Raw genomic sequence first — 12500 nt, forward strand, 5'->3', positions numbered from 1 at the left:
ATAAATCGGTAATGAACGTGACCCCGGAGATTTGTGGAGGGTCATGTAGAGAGAGAGAGAGAGAGAGAGAGAGAGAGAGAGAGAGAGAGAGAGAGGGAGAGGGAGAGGGAGAGGGAGAGGGAGAGGGAGAGGGTTTAGGTGTGCTTGAGAACCGGTGTCATTTTCTTATCTAATTTACGTGTGTTTGTTTCTGTATGTGTTTGTAGTTGTAGTTAGGAAAATCTCTCCCTTTCTCCCTCTCTCTCTCTCTCTCTCTCTCTCTCTCTGATACTGACCTTCCTTCTCTTGTTTCATCCTCCTTTTCTTTTCTTTCTATCTTTCATTTTTTTCTTTTTATCATATACCTGGCTTATATTCTCTCTCTCTCTCTCTCTCTCTCTTACACACATACACACATACACATAATTTTTTGCTCTGTTTGTACACTTGGCACAATCTCTCCAATCTCTATGATCGCCAGCGCGTGTGTGTTGGACGAGCGCGCGTCACAAATAACCCTCAACAAAATCCACTCATAACTCCGCTAACTAAAATTACACTGCCACCAAATTCTCCCTCTATTTAACACACTGTCCTTTTCATCGTCACTTATTTTTCCCGGCGACACAGTGAAGAGGGGAGTTAATTTAGAGAGAATATAATTGCGTTCCCCGGCTTTATAATTACCAACTTCACCTTCACCAAACACCGCGTTAAGTTCAGTGTGTGTGTATTTTCGTGGTAAAAATAGAAGCAGTGTGTCAAAGGCGACTGTTTTTCTGACATTACCGTGATGGAGTATCCGGCAAGCTCGATTCTAAAAGCAGCTGTGAGTATTTTGACGAAACTTACAAAAAATGGGAAAAGTTTGCCATGATATTAAACCCTTCAGTACCAGGACGCGTTTCCATATTCATTCTATTTAGTATTTGGTGATTTTATACAGCTTCAGAAACTTATGTGGGGGATTAAAAATAGTGCAGACTCTGGCCATTAATCTTCTGATCACTAATGTATAAAATAAATGTCTAATCCTGCCAAAAACTCATGGTAAAACATCGTCCCAGTAATGAAGGGATTAAAGGAGAAGATGGTGAAAAGATAGTAGGTGCTTATTTCTTGTGTAAAAGCATGCAGTGTGTGTGATGTTATATACTGAGTTTGGCGTGAATTTATGTGATAGTAAAGGCGAAAAATTAAGAAAATGCTCTTGTTTATCTTGCCGTGCGTACAAGTAAACATCACCATTCGTTACCATATCCTTTTACCATCACCACATCACCAAGCTCATCATCACGGGCCACTGTTCCACCCATCACCATTCTAAAAGCAGTTGTGAATATTTTGATGCGACTTACAATAAATGGAGGAGTTTAGCGTAATATTAAAGCAGAAAGTGATTAAAAGCTAGTCAGCGTTCATTTCTTGGATAAAAACATGTATTGTGTGTCATGTTATGTGGTAGTTTAGCGTGAATTTGTGATAGTTAACTCCTTCAATACTGGGACGCATCTTTACCATGAGTTTGTGTGTGATTAGACGGTTTTGTTTACATTAGGAAGAGTCTATGGAGGTCAAAAGATTAATGGCCAGAGTCTTTACTATTTCAATCCCACATAAATTTCTGAAGCTGTGTAAAATCACCAAATAGTCACCAGAATGAATATGGAAACGCGTCATGGTACAGAAGAGGTTAAGAGAAAAATTATGGAAAATGCTCTTGTTTATCCAGTCATACATACAACTCATCGTTATCACATCATCCCTTCACCATCACCACACACAACCACTCACTCCATCACCACCACTACCACCACCATCACCACCAGCACAACACCTCGAACCTGCACGGGGACTGAGAACTAAGTGGACCATTTATTCTAACTCAAAAAATCCATCACCATCACAAGTCCACCATCACTACCACCACCACTATCATCACCACCACCACCACTATCACCCCCCTCCACGAAGCTAATCACAGTCCTTCAATCTGCAATACACAAAGAATCTAAATGGCTTTGTTTGTTGCTATTACTGTCGCCATGGCAACGCACCCGGCCTTGCTAACAATAATACCTGCATATATATTTCAGTGCAGTTTGAAATATAGCAGGTTTAAGTACGATTGAAGGACAGAAGGGAGTCAAGGCAATACTGGAGAGAAAAAGAAGGAAAAAAATGAATAAAACAGGAAGGGAACAAGATAGAGAAGAAGAGAAGAAGGAGGAGGAAGAAGAGAAGGAGGAGGAGGAGGAGGAGGAAAGGAAGGTGTGAGCTGTCAATAGAGTGAAGTGTAATTATTCAGGAGAGGGATGAGAAGGACGAAAAAGAGAAGCAGGAAGAGGAGGAGGAAGAGGAAGAGGAAGAGGAAGAGGAAGAGGAGGAGGAGGAGAAGGAGGAGGAGGATTAAAGAAAGATCCAAATGTATACGCATTAATACAACAGAATGGAAATACAATACCATGCTAAATCTCTCTCTCTCTCTCTCTCTCTCTCTCTCTCTCTCTCTCTCTCTCTCTCTCGGGAACACTCGGATTGTGTTTAAATTTTTCCATAAAACTTCATTGGAAAACATTTATCCATATTTTTTGTGCCAAGTTATGAAAAAAGTGCTTCCCTCAAGTGCCTTTCATTTTTACGACCGCCGAGAGAGAGAGAGAGAGAGAGAGAGAGAGAGAGAGAGAGAGAGAGAGAGAGAGAGGAAGTTTTTTTGTTTGGAATCTGTGTCACTCTTACGATCACACAAGGATTTACTTTCCAGGGGTGAACTAAAGAGGATTAATTGTGTAGGTGTGTGGCAGGTAGCAGGTGACGGGGTGAATGTGAGGGTGGTGGCGTTATCCCTTCACCCCTTCACCCTCTCTCTCTCTCTCTCTCTCTCTCTCTCCCTCTCTCTCTCTCGGTATATATTTCATCAGGTATGCTAATTCATGTATTAATTTGTATTCAGATATATTCAGTTGCCTTAACGTGGATGTCATTGCGAGTCATTAGTGGTCATTGTTGTTGTTATTGCTACTATCATCACTATTATCATTATCTTCACTGTCTTGCTACACTGTCCTTCTCTTCAATATGTATCCTTCACTATTCTTTTTTTCACGTTCCTTCAGTATCCTTCTTTTCACTGTCCTTTTATCCTTCTCTTCACTATCTCTTCACTATCCTTCACTATCCTTCTCTTCACTGTTCTTTACTATTTTTCTTTTTATTGTCCTTCACTATCCTTCTCTTCACTGTCCTTCTATTCTTCTCTTCACTATCTTTTATCATTCTCTTCACTGTCCCTTCACTGTCCCTTCACTACCCTTCTCTTCATTGTCCTCTTCACTATCCTTCACTATTCTTCACTTCTCTTCACTATTCTTCACTATCCTTCTCTTCACTGTCCTTCTATTCTTCTTTTCACTATCCTTCTATCCTTCTCTTCACTGTCCCTTCACTACCCTTCTCTTAATTGTCCTCTTCACTATCCTTCACTATTCTTCACTTCTCTTCACTATCCTCCTCTTCATCGTCATACTATACTACCTCAATGAAAGGAAGCTAATCTCAGTGTCACTATTATCTTCCAACTCCTCTTCACTGTCTTACTACGCTATCATTTACTAAACATTCGACAGTAAGGCAAGAGACACGTGACACAAACTACTGGTAATCTAAAAAAAAAAAAAAAAAAAAAAAAAAAAAAAAAATCATACTGAAAAATAAAAACCTCATTTAAAAGGAAGCGAATTTCAAGTAACCACAATCTTTCATACAATGGTTGCTTACACCCCACACTGATCCCTGACACTCGCCACGCCTTCCATTCATTACCTCAAACCACGGACCACTAAGTATCTGTAGCGTAAGTGAAAGTTTGCTCCTCTAATCTCTTAAGCATTCTCTCCCATTTCTTGATTAGTTGGTTATGATGAAGATAGACAGGCACAAGAGCAGGCAAGCAGGCAGACAGACAGACAGGCAAGCAGGCACACACACACACACACACACACACACACACACACACACACACACACACACACACACACACATGTATCAAATATCACACTTCCACTTCCATACATTCACTACGCATATCCCTTCCTCTCTCCAGCCTCATCCCTTCTCCCTCCCCACTGTCCCTCCCTCTCTATACTCTCCTGCCTCGTTCGTCATAACAAAAGGTTTACAACACCGAAACTTTCACTGTTTTTCCCGTGTGAACACCGCCTATTCACACACACACACACACACACACACACACACACACACACACACACACACACACACACACACACACACACACACAGATCCCTCCCAAACACGGTCTAATTCCTAAAATATAAGAATATTACAGAGAAGAGGAATAATAAGAATATCTAATAAAAACATTCGACATTCTTAAAACAGTCCCAAAGCCCGCCAATTTCATTCAAGAGAATCAATAACGTTTTTAAAGAATTATGACCATTTATTCGATACATCAACACCTGGCAACACACAGAATTAGGAAAAAATAATATTTTTAGAAATGATGTGTTTTACGATATCAACAGGGATACAAATCACTCTTACAGTCCACGTATTTCACTTATTAGGAGTCTTAACACACTTTCTCCATCATAAACCACTCTTTGAAAACACAATTATTTTACTACAACCTCATATAAAAATAATTCACTACTGACGTAAATATTCTAATGTATTTTCGCCCTCTCATTTAAGTTATAGACATTCTCTAAACCACCGTACTTCATTCAACTCAAGCATGGAAGATACGTAAAACACAACGAACTATCATTACAAACACTTTAAATGTACTTGTGACTCGAAATAAATGAACATAGACAAATATAGATAACAGTGGAAGTCGATGATCTGTGACCGGCACAGAATTTGAGTGGAAGCTGGTGATGACATCACAGCATAGCGCCCTGCCGCCTTTTCCTCACTGGGCCTTCATAATACACAAATCAGGCAATAGTGGATATGTTTCAAGAACAAACATGAAAGATTAGGCCTGTGGCACCACTTTGCGACCTGTCTGGCTTGTAATTAGTGAGAAATGAGGCAGTGTTACAGTGGTACAGTGAAACCATGCGTGCTTTGGGGTCCGCGGGGTCTCCAAGCGCACGGGTTCGAATCCTGTCTACAGTGTGAGTGTAGGTTGGGCTTCTCACTCGGGGCTTTGAGATAGGAGGTACCCCAAAAAGTATCCCCTCTAACTCATAAATTCCCGTTAAAAGCCCACATGGTATAAATAAAAAAAATAAAAAAAAGATGATGGCTGAGAGAGGCAGCGGGTTAGGGGATTGGTTTGTTAACATACTGAATTCTTGGATTATTGGGTTTTTAAGTATTTGTTGGTGTTAGCTCACTTATATGCTGTCCTGGCGGTCACCAACGTTAGGTTATGGCATGGCAGTACCGTGAAATGATGAGTTACAAAAATATATTACTTATGTTAGCCAAAGACTGACGGCGGCTGTCCGTGTCGTCAGCAGGGACCCACACACCGCTGTCCGCTGCGTCCCCAAGGAGGTATAAATAGTTAACCTATGATTACTATCACTATTACGAGTATCTTCATCTTCACCACTCCCACTGTCTCTCTCTCACCACTGGCTCCTTGTCCTGCCAGGCTACTCACATTCAAACTAATGGCCAGATGGGTCATGGGGACACGGTTACCAACAATATTAAGATCAAGGTTAATGGTAACAGTATTGGTGTTCTGGTGCAGGAAAGTGTGTCTAGTTTCTTGTGTTCTGTGTATTGATACCAGCAGTAAAGAATCAGGATACAGACGACTCCGTAAAGAAACTCAAGTGTTAGAAAGGAGAAAAATGAAAGGAGAAAAGACAAAATGTAAAAAAAAAATAAAGAAAAAAACAACCACAACCTTGGAGATGAGACGATAATAACGATAACGAGTATGATAATGACAATAATGATACGAACACAACCTCTCACTGCTGTTTGCTTTCCATCACAGTCTCCATCACTTCATTACCTCGTCTCCCATCCCCTCTCGCGCTTCCATTACCAGAACAGTCCCTTGTAGAACACGCGGCGCTCTATTGGTCAGAGAGACTGGGCCACGCAAAGCCCCGCCTGCTCGTTACCCTCCCCACCCTCCCCCCACCGGGCCTCGCGCAAGTCTCCCTGTTATGATAGAGGCTCAGCGGCCAGCCGTCGTGGTCTGGCAATGGCAACACCCTAGAAACGGTAGCGGCTCAGGTCTGTTTCATGTGCCGGAATACTTTGATGCAATGTGCTCTGTGGCGTGAGGTGTGTGTGCGAGTGCGTTGCGTCCTTGTAGGTTGATGTTAAGAATCGCGCGCACACACTCACACACACACACACACACACAAACACACACGTTACATATACACTAAAACGTAAAACAGCAAGGGACAAACACAAAAAATATAGAACATTATCATCCTAGACTTACTTCTCCTTTCTCCTTTCTCCTCCTCCTCCTCCTCCTTCTCCCGAGGTCGTTTCGTCCTTCAGCGGCGGCCGTCTTGTACGCGACGGGAGGTAAAAGGCTTAAGTCTGGTCTCTGGGGAGCGGTTGGCGGGGGTCTGACGTAGCACTACCCGAAGAAGACGCCTGTACCCATGCCGCCGCTTGTGATGTGAGAGCCTCCTCCGGGCGGGGAGGCGGCGTCACATCAAAGGCTCGACTAGCGTGGCGGAGACGGACGGAAAGAAGAGACGACAGCGATGATTTAGTAGAGAGCATGATGGTCTTTGATGCTGCCATGCTTGCGAGGGCTGAGGAAGCATGCCCGTCAGGAGGTCACGAATAAGAGGAGGAGGAGGAAGGAAGGAAGAATGGGAGTTGGAGGAGGTGGAGGAGGAAAGAAGAAAAGGGAGAGAAGACTCACTTGTTCCAGCCCCCTAACATTCCCCTTTGATCTTCTATTCTTATCCCTTCAGTGTGCTCAGCGAAATGACCCATATATAAACCCGAGACTCTCCACCTGACCCACTGAACGAGCGCCGCGGCCACCTCGCCAAGGAACACAAAGGACGAACAACCGCCGCCACTCCTACCCTTGCCACAGATAAGCTACGCGATCAGAGATAAGACACGCGATATGCTTTGTAGTGAGAGATGTACGATAGTGATGTTGAAAGCTTCTCCATCCAGCTCATCACGATGTGCTATGTTATCTACTCGTATCTGTCTATCCTTCTATCTATATATTTATCAACCTATTTGTCTATCTGCCTATTCATTTATCTATCTGTCTACTTATACATTTATCTATCTATGTATTTAGCAACTTATCTATTTGTCTATCTACTTATTCATTTATCTTTATCTATCTATCTATCTATCGACCCATCAGTCTATCTATTAAACCCGTGTACTTCTTTTCTTAACTAATCCTCCTTCATAAACTCATCTAATCATCTTTTCACTACGATGCTAATTACGAAGTCATCTAATTCTAACACCTTTGCGTCTTTTACGAATATCACAGATGGTTTCCTCAGTATATCTTCTTTCTAATAGATCTCTTTCATTCCCCCTTTCTACCAGCCACACATACACGCTTTGTCTTCAATGTTTCTATAGTCTCTCTTTCCCACGACTCTCACCAGTGCTTTTATTCACCAACCAGAGCCAATATTTTCCCCGCGAATATCTCACCGCAACCAGAGCGATGTGAGAGCTCGGCCCAGATCCCGCCATACATTACAGGTCACAGAGGCTGCCAGTAAAATATAAAACTCGACCCTAAATACACATATCAGATCCACCTATAATGCTGTGCCTTTGATGTCCGCTGGGGAATGAATGTGTGAGTGCGTGTGCCTGTGCATGTGTGTGTGTGTGTGTGTCTGTGTGAGGATTTCCCGAACAAACCCAAAAACAACTTGCTAATTAAACGCACTCCATGTATGTTTTGTGCCTTGCTATATAGAGAGACGAGTAATCACTTCTAATTCCTAGAGTAATATTCAAATCAGTTTTGTCTTTCGACTTACTTGTGTGGGATTAGTGCAGAGGGAGAGAGAGAGAGAGAGAGAGAGAGAGAGAGAGAGAGAGAGAGAGAGAGAGAGAGAGAGAGAGAGAGAGAGAGAGAGTTTGTATTCTCAGTAATCCTAATCACTTATCGTTACAGGTTTTTTTATTTAGTCCTCTTGTAATTTCATATTCCAACATTTCCAAGCATTTCCACATTTTTGATTAAAAGATCTAATTGTTCACTTTTTTTTTTTTTACAATTTTTTAATCCTATCTATAATCTCAAAATTAATTCCTCTTTGTTCTTTTCAAATATCCTTTCACTATCATCATCATAACTACCACTACCACTACTACTACCACCACCACAACTACCACTGCTACTACCGCCACTACTACTACTACTACTACTACTACTACTACTACTACTACTACTACCACCACCACTGCTACTATTACTACTACTACTATTACTTCCACCATTAATACAACAACAAATCCTACTACTACCACTACTACTACTATTACTACCACCGCCGCCAACACCACTGTTTCTTTACGTACGAGGGAAGCTGCCAAGGGTAAAAAAAAAAAAAAAAAAAAAAAAAAAAAAAAGAAAAAAAAGGGCCACTTAATTGCCAGTCCCCTTACAGGTCAAAGAGTCAGCCGAAATAAAGGGAGAAATGTCTTGAAAGCTCCCTCTTGAAAGAAATCAAGTCGTTCTACTACTACTACTACTACTACTACTACTACTACTACTACTACTACTACTACTACTGCTACTACTACTACACTCCCTCAGTAAGTTCTTCCTTTTCTCCTATTCCCGCGGCAGAAGGATTAGCCTCCGTTGCATCCTTCCCTCCTTTCCTCACGCGGGGAAAGAAAGGAGAGGAGAGGAGAGGAGAGGAGAGGAGAGGAGGAGGGGAGGGGAGGAGAGGGAGTGAGGGATTAAGGATAAGGAAGGATGAGCAGTCTTAGTGCCCCGCCCCGAAGGTCACTGAATTCCTGTTTGCTCTTAGGGACGCCTTTGTGAATGTTGGTCTGTGTGTGTGTGTGTGTGTGTGTGTGTGTGTGTGTGTGTGTGTGTGTGTGTGTGTGTGTGTGTGTGTGTGTGCGTGGGATGCTTGCCATGTCTTTAATCCTCATCTGTTTGACCGGCTGGCTATTCTGGTCCTTATCTACTCGTCTTTCTTTTTTGTCTGTTTATTTGTTTATTTCTGTTTATTTATATGTTGGTTTGTTGCAGAAAGTTATGCAGTTGGTTTGTTGTCCTGTGTGTCTACTCCAACCTTTCACTTCATTCAGTTGTGCTTGTGTTTCTCGTGATCTAAGTCCCTACCTGGCTGTCCACCTCTTTACCTGTCTCCATTTGTCTGTCTATCTGGCTAAATATCTCTTCATCTGCTGTTAATTATCATCCTCTTGTATATCAATCTTTATTCGTTCATGTATTCTATTTATCTATCTATTTATTTGTTTGTCTGTCTGTCTGTCTGTCTGTCTGTCTAACTATCTATATTCTCTCTATGTCTATCTGTCTTCTCTCTGTCTATCTGTTTTCTTTCTGTTTATTTTCTCTCTCTGTCTATCTTCTCTCTGTCTATCAATATTCTCTCTTTGTCTATCTATATTCTCTCTCTCTCTCTCTCTCTCTCTCTCTCTCTCTCTGTCTATCTACCCTTTCATTTACTATTCATAATCTCACACACACACACACACACACACACACACACACACACACACACACACACACACACACGTCTATTGATCGCTACCCGCTCATCTACTAAATCTGTCACCAACACGCGGATCCATATTTGCCGTGTCTCTCAAACTCTTTTTCGACAAACACACTATTTGAAAAAGCACCGAAAAAAAAAAATAAACTGGTAACAAAATTGCCCATAAGATTACAAATTATTGACGCACACACACACACACACACACACACACACACACACACACACACACACACACACACACACACACACACACGCAGCAATATTGATTAAAAAAAAAGGTTACAAAGCGCTATAACAAACTATCAATATAGAAAAATCATAAAAAAATACCAAAAATATCTGCAGCTCGACAAAAAAGTGGCAACAAAAACTACCAAAGCTACATTCGCACCGTACAATATTATTCGACACACATACAAATAATAATAATAATAATAATAAAATATACACAAATAAATGAAAATCCAACACTGATTAAAAAAAAAAGAAAAAAAGGGGGAAGGAAAATTTAATTAGTACTCAACCTTTTTCTTTAATTCTCTCTCTCTCTCTCTCTCTTTACTTCCCTCCTTCATCACTTTTCTCCTTCACTTCCCCCCCTTCTTCACCTCCTTTCAGTTTCCTCTTTTCCTCCTCCTCCTCCTCCTCCTCCTCCTCCTCCTCCTTTTTCTCATCCTCAAAAAAAAAAAAAAATAATGAAGAAAAAATACGAGAGAAAATAAGGCGAATAAAATTACAGGCGAAGAATGAGATCGGTCAAAAATGAACAACCTGCGTTAAAGAATTTGATGAATCTAGTTGGAGGAATTTCATAATACAAGGAGACGAGGAGCGTGAGTTTCTACAGCAGAGAAAACGAGAGAGAGAGAGAGAGAGAGAGAGAGAGAGAGAGAGAGAGAGAGAGAGAGAGGTGGCACTAAGGAAGAGGTGATGATGATGGAGAGATGGGTGGAGGAAATGAGAAAGAGAATGAGGAAAAGGGAGAGGAGACAGGAAGAGATAGGGCGATAGGAGAAGAGACAGATGAACGACGGGGAGGCGATAACGAATGGCATAAAGAGGAAAGGAAGATGGAAGAAGAGACGTGGAAAAAGATTGAGGAGAAAGGGAGAGACATAAGAACAGAGAGAGAGAGAGAGAGAGAGAGAGAGAGAGAGAGAGAGAGAGAGAGAGAGAGAGAGAGAGAGAGAGAGAGAGAGAGAGAGAGAGAGTACTGAACAAGACCATTTACTCATAATCTATTAAGCACTTAAACATACAGGCTGTAACACACACACACACACACACACACACACACACACACACACACACACACACACACACACACACACAATATCACGGAAATGGTGATAGGAGACTGATACATAGAAAGAGAATCCATCCCCCCTTACCATCACCACCATCACCTCCACCACCATCACCACGACCACCACCCACCCTAAAGCTCAGACGGAGTACTCCCATCAGCACATTCAATACTCATTACGTTAATATCACACCACCCTTCCTTCCTCCCATGCCTCTAGAACACCCAGGGAACACTCACCGCTCTCCTGCACGCCTGTAGTAACCTGAAGGGCCTCTGGTGTCGGCGGTAAAGGCAAATTAAGGAACACATGCTGGGCACTAGACAACGCGGCGGGATGTGACTCCTATGACCAATAGTGGCAGTCTTCTTAAGAATGCAGGAATGGCTTGAATAGTGTTATCGCCTTAGTTACGAGTGAGAATAAATGAAGGGAAAATCTAATAGTAGTTTAGGGGCTGAAAGCATGTGGTAAGTGAAGGAAAAGAAGGTTTGTTATCAGTAAGAGAGTGGGCAGCAGGGATCGTGGGTGTCGTGAAAGGAAGTGACGCAATCTAGCGGTAAGTTTGAATGTGTTCGCTGGCCACTGCTGGGACGCCCTTCATAGCTTGAATCAGTAGATCATCAGTGTTCCTACTGCTACTACTTCTACTACTACTATTGCTACTGCTACTGCTACTGCTGCTGCTACTACTACTACTACTACTACTACTACTACTACTACTACTATACTACTACTACCACTACTACTATTAGCACTACTTCTACTACTACTACTACTACCACAACTACCACTACTACTACTACTATACTACTACTACCACCACAACTACCACTACTACTACTACTACTACTACTACTACTACTACTACTACTACTACTACTAGAGATGTACCGATACCAAAATTTTGGTCGATTCCGATGCTGATACCGATATCACCTAATTGGGCCGATACCGATACTACTACCGATACCGATACCACCGATACCGATACTACTACTTATAGTGATTACTGCACTGGACACCAGGATGAGTTGGTGGACAGCGAGCGTTATCAGATGGGAGGCTTTGTTTTGGGGGATGCTGTGAGTCCTTCTGAGAACGTTTGTGAAATAGGAGCAATTCTAGAAGCTTTTTGAAGCCATTTGCAAAGGTAAATTACTCAGTAATTGGAATGAATATCTTCTCAGTCTTCTGATTCTTGTCAGTTATTTTAAATTCTTACTTCTTACTCCTTTAGCGACCATTTGGTCTTGTGCATTTTCATTATTAATTTTATTGACGATATTTTGGCGATCAAAAATATTTTTAAAATTATTAAAATTGTAAAACAGACACAAAATATTAGCAAAAGAAACTCATTTTGTTGTGTATGTTTCTCTTTAATTAAATCTGACATCCTTTGATATTAATTCATTAGACATTAGTAGACCAATTCAGAAAAATGAGCTTTCACCTAATCTTTTCAATTAAATAGAAAAAGTTTAGTTTATTC

The 12500-nt window shown here is 41.5% G+C and overlaps 1 protein-coding gene across 6 annotated transcripts in view; it reads right to left on the minus strand.

The window, feature by feature from the left end:
* LOC123508316 overlaps positions 1-12500 on the minus strand; it is a 275636-nt gene that overhangs the window by 78413 nt on the left and 184723 nt on the right. Inside the window, exon 1 of one of the 6 annotated variants that reach the window (XM_045261922.1) lies at positions 11245-11353. The exons of the other annotated variants lie outside the window; for them this stretch is intronic. The gene's annotated coding sequence lies outside the window, so the exon portion shown is untranslated. Of the gene's footprint in view, positions 1-11244; positions 11354-12500 lie in introns of those variants that run through there. 6 annotated transcript variants of the gene reach the window in all.

The sequence above is a fragment of the Portunus trituberculatus genome, chromosome 24 (genome assembly GCF_017591435.1).
Source record: "Portunus trituberculatus isolate SZX2019 chromosome 24, ASM1759143v1, whole genome shotgun sequence".
Classification (NCBI taxonomy): domain Eukaryota; kingdom Metazoa; phylum Arthropoda; class Malacostraca; order Decapoda; family Portunidae; genus Portunus; species Portunus trituberculatus.